The sequence below is a fragment of the Pteropus vampyrus genome, unplaced genomic scaffold, assembly GCF_000151845.1.
Source record: "Pteropus vampyrus isolate Shadow unplaced genomic scaffold, Pvam_2.0 Scaffold40, whole genome shotgun sequence".
In the NCBI taxonomy this organism is placed as follows: Eukaryota; Metazoa; Chordata; class Mammalia; order Chiroptera; family Pteropodidae; genus Pteropus; species Pteropus vampyrus.
In genome coordinates this window covers 3,236,638-3,243,897 of record NW_011888821.1, presented here as the reverse complement: position 1 = coordinate 3,243,897, position 7,260 = coordinate 3,236,638, and the positions used below count along the sequence as shown (strand labels likewise).

The 7,260-nt window shown below is 40.8% G+C and overlaps 1 protein-coding gene and 1 pseudogene across 1 annotated transcript in view; one reads left to right on the top strand and one right to left on the bottom strand.

The window, feature by feature from the left end:
* GRIN2A (glutamate ionotropic receptor NMDA type subunit 2A) overlaps positions 1-7,260 on the top strand; it is a 376,686-nt gene that overhangs the window by 248,262 nt on the left and 121,164 nt on the right. The gene's annotated exons all lie outside the window — the stretch shown is intronic.
* LOC111738602 lies at positions 2,452-2,570 on the bottom strand (annotated as a pseudogene).

The window sequence follows — 7,260 nt, the reverse complement described above, 5'->3', positions numbered from 1 at the left end:
CTCTTAGGCCTCCAAATCCAGAAGATAAAGGCTACCAAGGACTGGAAGGGCTGTGTTGTCCTACTTCTCTCAACAGTCTCAGGGAGGACGTAAAGACGTTGATAATAACAACTAACGTTATTACAGCTCCTACAACAATTAGCGTTTATTGAGTGTGTCTGGCACACTGTGCGAAGTTCTTTCTATTCACCAGTTTTAATCCTCACAACTCCACAAAGTAGGTACCGTTATTATCTCCATTTAACTTCAAATGGAGATAATAACTTCCTAACAGTATAACTTCAAAGCGAGTACTTGTCATCACAACTTAAATTGCCCCTATTGGTGACATACTTCTGATATTAATAGGAATCACACCAATTTGTTGCATCGAGCATATTCCTAGTTGTAAATCTCTTATTGTTGGTATGTATATAAAAGAAAAGTTTTTAGGAACAGGATGCAAATAGGCTGTCTCTTTTCACACAGGCAAATAGAAGAAATTGCAGCAACTGCTTTGACAAATAATCACACTCTAAAGCTGCCATCACAGAAAGAATTATTCCTATGTATTTTCTGCTTTGATCAGAGTCTGGATAGCTGCCATTCTTCCTACAGAAGGCGCTTGCCATTAGTAAGGATACTGGACTCAGTTCCAGCCCTTCCAGTATCGATGTATTTCTTAACCAGTGGATTCCCGTATCCTGACTTGTATTTTGCTGTCAGCTTCAGCTTCTTCCGCTTGCCTTATTAAGAATTCCGCAGAGTCAATAGGATGTAAATAAATGGAAACGCGTGCACCTCCCTGCCTGTGGGAGATGCCCCCGGTGGCTGTCCTGCCCCTCAGCTGCTTTTGCAGCCTGATGCTTCAGCTTCCCATCCAGGCTCCTCATCCCTGGTGCTGGTCCGACCGCTACCGTCTCGTCCAGGTGATGGCGCTAACACGGCGTTAAGGGCAAGTTCCTGTCGTTGACCTCTCCCTCAGCTGTGGGTCTGAAAGCCCCTGAGGCTCCAGCTCCCTTTACCCTGGGGTGATTTGTACACCTTCATTTGGCCTAAGCACATCACAGGCTCTGGAACCAGTTCCGGACCTGGTGCGTCAGAAAATGCTGTGGTTTAACACGGTGAGAAGAACCAGTTAGACTGTGCTGTCCAGAAGCCAGATCTGAAGCTGCAAGCAGGTGCAGACCTGTCAGCCACACAGCTGGTTGAGTTAACTCTATTAGACAGTGTTGGACAATTTCGTTGTCTGAAATAGAAACCAGTATGGTGGCAGGCCGTCCATTTGCCAAATGGTGCCCCTGCTAGGCCGGTTTTGGTCTGCCTTTCGTGTTGGTGCATCTGTTGGGTTTGGCTGCCAACACGTTGGAAACTGGCAGTTCTGTAAAGTTTTATGGTCTTTCTAGGTGTTTCTGTCAAGCAGAGAAATGCTAACACTTGTCATTTTTCAATGATGCCTTGGCATTTTTGAGTCCTGGCCCTGCTTCAATTAGAAGAAATTAGTCTCAGATTTTATATTAATGTTGGAAGTGTATCATCCTTTTGACTAAGAATGATTTTCTACTTCTCTTTAAACCATAGATTCTCAGGAGCCTCTGTTCTAAATTGTTTTCTCACCCTCAGTTCTAATGCCCTCCTCACATAATGGATTTTGTAACTTTTTTCTTCCTTTCTTTTTTCTTTTGAAAATCGGCAACAAGTAGAAAGAACCCCTGTGGATGAAATACAATATTCGCCACCCTGCCCACCAAAGAAGAGATGGAAAAAAAATATTTTCCCAAACTTCAAGCCCGCACCATGTCATTCGCCTTCCCCATTTTAAGCAGCCTGAGAGCTTTTGAGGATTGAGGCGGAGAATGCAAAATGTGACCTCCTAGTTAAAGGCAAAAGCTAAAAACAGAGACCATGTACATCAAATGGCTCTTACCAAAGGTGTTTTTATGAGTGAAGTACAAATGAAGCGTAGAATAGAGCTTTCCAAGATACAAGACCTAATTTCCAAAACATGAGAACACTTTCTAAATTGATTGTATTAGCTGCTTAGTTGCAGAGCTGTTGAGGTATGAAATGGGATAACTTATGTTGGACCCCAAATTTAAGATTATTATTAATCACTCCTGTATAGAGGGGAAACATAAAGAAACTTGTTTCAATTACTTCTTTGACCAGAAATACAAGATTGTGTGACTCATTGTAATGAATGCCTGTAAATCTTTACAAAAAGGTCCCAGGGACAGTATCTTATTCTGAAAATGTTTTGAAAATTCCAGATTCTGTTTGGGGAAAAGAGAGAAGAATCTGCAAGTTTTTTCATTTTGTTTTGTTTTGTTTTTTTTAGGCAAGGCAACCCTTGGTTGACCTCACAGATTGCAAGGACCTTGTCAGCTCACAATCCTTTATCTATCTATCTATCTATCTATCTATCTATCTATCTATCTATCTATCTATCTATCTATCTATCTATTTATTTCATGCCTACAGCACCTGATCGTCCTAGGTGGTCTCCCATCCAAATACTAACCAGGCGCAACCCTGCTTAGCTTCCGAGATCAGATGGGATCAGGCTTGTTCAGGGTGGCATGGCTGTAGACTGCAAGTATGTTTTTGAATGGAAAGCACCCATATCTAATATATGTCTAGGAGGAATGGTTAGAGGGTCCTATAGAGGAGGGTGACACCAGAGTCATCTGCAAGGGTTTTAAAGGTTTGCCATCTGGAAATAAGAGTAGAATTAGTTCTCCTTTGCTGACAACGGAGAACTAGAGCCAGCAGGTTGACGTTCCAAGGAAATAATACTGGCTCAGTGGAAGGAAGCCTTTGCTAAACACTTTGGTCGGAGAAAGGAAGTAGGGAGATGTCACTCAGACACTGGAAACCTCTCATCTGGTGGACAGCTGTCTGCTGTCTGTCAGGAAGCAGTTCTGCAGTGTGTCGTGGGGTCAAGTGGAGCAAGGCAGTTCTGTCATTTTAGATGAATAACCTTAAAACCCTTTATGTGGAGACCATTTGCATCCATTGATTTCTCTTCCTTAGAATCGTCCCATCCCGCTTTGCTGAACAGCACGACTAGCACTGCCCTTTAGATAAGGAATGCTGTAGCATTTGTTCCTTGGTCTAGATCACTCCACCTTTCACTGCGCCCATAAATACCATGAAAACTAACATTATCCTCCACTTACTCTATTCCAAACTTCACACAGAGTGCTTTGTGTGCATTGCTCTTTTAATACAGCAGCCCTATGAGTATTTTTTTATTGAGTCTAAATAACATATAACATTATATTAGTTTCAAGTGTACAACATAATGATTCAATATTTGTGTACATTGGGACATGATCACCAAAATAAGTCTAGTTAACATCTATCACCATACCTAGTTACCAATTTTTTTTTCTTTTGATGAGAACTTTTAAGATGTACTCTCAGCAACTTTCAAATATGCAATACAGTGTTATAAACTATAGCTACCATGTTGTGCATTACATCTCATGACTTATTTATTTTATAACTAGAAATTTGTATCTTTTGACCTCCCCTCTCCCCCACCCACTTTGCTCATTTTACCCACCCCTCTTCAAGCAACCACCAATCTGTTCTCTGTCTATATGAGCTGGGTTGTTTTTTGTGTGTTTTTTTGTTTGTTTGTTTCTTCGTTTAGATTCCACATATCAATGAGATCAGTGAGATGATATAGCATTTGTCTTTCTCTGTCTGACTTATTTTACTTATCCTGATACCCTCAAGGTCCATCCCTGTTGCGAATGGAAGGATTTCCTTCTTCTTTGTAGCTGAATAATGTGTGTGTGTGTGTGTGTGTGTGTGTGTGTGTGTGTGTGTGTGTGTGTGTGTGTCTCACATTTTCTCATCCATTCATCTGTAGATGGCCACTTAGGTTGTTTTCATGTCTTGGCTGTTGTGAATAATGCTGCAATGAACATGGGAGAGCAGATAACTGTTTGAGATCCTCTTTTCGCATCCTCTGGATTAATGTCCAGAAGTGGATTGCTGGAGCCCTTTATACTCCCACCAACAGTGCACCCGGGTTCCCTTTTCTCCGCATTCTCACCAGCATTTGCTATCTCTTGTATTTTTTAATAGTCATTATAACAGATGGGAGGTGATATCTCATGGTGGGTTTGATTAGCTTTTCCCTGACGATTAGCGATATTTAGCACCTTTTCAACATACTTCTTGGCCATTTGCATGTCTTCTTTGGGAAAATGTCTAAGTCCTTTGCCCATTTTTAAATTGGAGTTTTAGAGTTTTTGCTATTGAATTATATATTTTGGATATTTGCTCCTTATCTGACATGTGGTTTGTAAAGATTTTTCTCCCATTCTGTGGGTTACCTCTTTATTTTGTTGTTTGTTTTTTTGTTTTCTGTTTTTTGGGTTTTTTTGCTAAGCTTTTTAGGTTGATGTAGTTTCACTTTTTATTATTACTTTTGTTGCTTGTGCTTTTGGTGTCAGGCTCACATTTCTTCCAGAGATGTTGTAGAAATGATTCTTGGATGGAAGGTTGAATATTAACTCTGAAATCCCTGATAAACCTCATATCCCAATTTAAAATACTAACTGTATCATTCGAAGTAGCTCAGTCTCTATTCAGTCATGGATTTACTTTCTTCATTACTTTTTTAAAAATAAGTTTTTATTGTGTTAAATACATATAACATAAAATTTACCATTTTAATCATTTAAAACTATACAATTCAGTGGCAGTAAGTACATTCACTATGTTGTTCAACCATCTCCATTTATCTAGTTCCAGAAAGTTTTCATCACCTCAAACAATTCTACTCCTAGTTATATACCCCCCAAAATTAAAAACAGATATTCGAATAAAAACTTGTATACCAGCGTTCATAGTAGCACTACTCACAATAACCAAAAGGTGTAAATAACTCAGTTGTCCACCATCAGATGCGTGGATAAACAAAATGGTCCATCCATACAATAGAATGTTATTCAGCTATAAAGAATTTGGACAATTGGATATTGTTGATATGTAATTATTGATATGCCACAATGTAGATCAACCCTGAAAACATTCTACTAAGTGGAAGCAGCTAGACACAAAATGCCACACTCTGTATGATTTCATTTATATGAAATATGTTCATTGCTTTTTGTCATATCTATTAACTCTCTGTGATGTTTTTCATAGTACATTTTATTTATGTTGCTTTCCTTTTTTTAGAGATATAAAATTCCACTATACTTTCTTCCTAAGTACTGATATCTATGACATAATGAATTTGATATTCTAGGTCCATTTTTTCAACTATACACTAAAATAAATTTAATTCTAAAAATAAAGCTAACCGATGTGCCATCTAAATGCATCTATCTGTTTACAGCCTGAGGTACCCTGATGACATTTGGAAAAACAGTCTTTTGTTTCCTTTTAGCAATCAGTTCTCTTTTTATGTGATCCACACAGCTCCTAGACTTAAGTTATCCAGTGTGGCAGCCACTAGCTGTATGTAGCTATTTTAATTTAAATCAATTAAAACAAAATAAAATTCAAAATTCAGTTCTTTAGTCATGTTATCTACATTTCAAGGGCTCAGTAGCCACAGGTGATGAGTGACTACCGTATTGGACATCATAGATATCAGCCGCCATATTGGACTTCACAAATATATTACATTTCCATCCTTGCGGAAGGGTCCATAGGGCAGTGCTGTCCAGAACCGGCTTTCATTCTTCCCGTTGCACCGAGGCAGTGCCCCATTTCCCAGTCCCGTGCTTAGGTCATCCTCTCAGGCAGCATCCTCACTTCCCACCGCTTGTTCCTGGCTGACCGTTCATCTCCCAGCCGGCTCTGAAACTGACCTACTTTTCCAATGTCACCACGGAGGGCAGAGTGCCAGACCACAGCGTGGGCCCTCCTCTCTCTGCTCCCCTTCCTGCTTACTGCTCGGCCAGCTCTGGACTCACTCCATCTTGTCACTCTCTCTCTCTCATCCCACCGATGAGGATCTCCTCCCACGGAGCCCTTTCCAGCTTTCCTGGAGGGCCCTGCTCCGCTTCAGTCTCCATTTTGTGTTGTTATTCAAGTGTGACAAAATATCACCCCTCCTTTCCCCCCACTTTTCTTTCCAGTCTCTTATTTGTCTGTCTTTCTCTTCCTGCCCCAGGCGTTTCCTTCTCTTTAACTGCTTTTCTCCTTTCCACTCTTCGTTTTCTCTTTTTCTTCTTCCTACTCTCCTCACAATTATTTTCCTGTCGTTGTAAAATCAACTCTTTAAAGCGATTTGAAAAAAACAAACAAGAAGAGGAACTACAGAAAATAAAAAGCTATATTCTTTCTGTCTTTTATACAAAGAAAAAAACCCAAACCCTCCTGATCTAGCAGTTCTTCTTTGCTCTTTAGGAGGTAAATACATCATTTTCTTCCCCAACAAGAAATAACCTAGCAGTTATGGGCAAAGGTATGAGTATCAGGGCAGTGATGGGGACTGCAAAATGGAGTCTTCCGGGGCACACATTTCCACACCAGAAATCCGTGGCAGGATGTGAAACATTATTACTGCTGAATTTACACGGGGCTGTCAAGTTTCATTACGACACCGCACAGCATTTAGACTGCTATTTAGGCCAGGACATATTTAACTCTGTCCTGATGGTCTTGAGGTGTCATCCAGCACACTGGAACATTCTCCACACTGCTGAGGACTCCAGCTTGGGCCAGATGAAAATCTGCTTCTGTTCTTTCAGCAAATGGTCACCGATCACCTACCATATGTTGGACACTGTGCTCTGGGTGTGGGGCACGTGGCAATAGCTCAGACATGGTCCCTGTTCCTCAGGGGATTACCCTCCAGCAAAGGAGATGGTGATGATGATGATGATGATGATGGTGGTGGTGATGGTGGTGATGATGATGATGATGGTGATGATGGTGATAGTGGTGGTGGTGGTTGTGATCGTGGTGGCAGCAGCAGCGATGTGCGTGTGCGTGCGTGTGTGTGTGCGTGTGTGTGTGTGTGTGTGAGAAAAACTCTGGAATAACAAGGTGGAGCAGGAGATGCAGAGGAAGTGATGGGGATTCCAGGGAGGGAGTGGAGACTGGATGCTCAGTGAGCGTTTGGGAAGAGCTGAGCTCTGTGCTCCATTTTAGAAGGGCTGAATATATCAATATTTAGGGGAGAAAAGTCTTGCTATTAATTGAGGCTTTGGTGATTTTAAGTGATAGAAAACCAATTTTCATTATCTTAAGCACAGACAAAACAAAAACAAAAGAATTTATTGGTCCACGTAACTGGAAAGGTTGGGG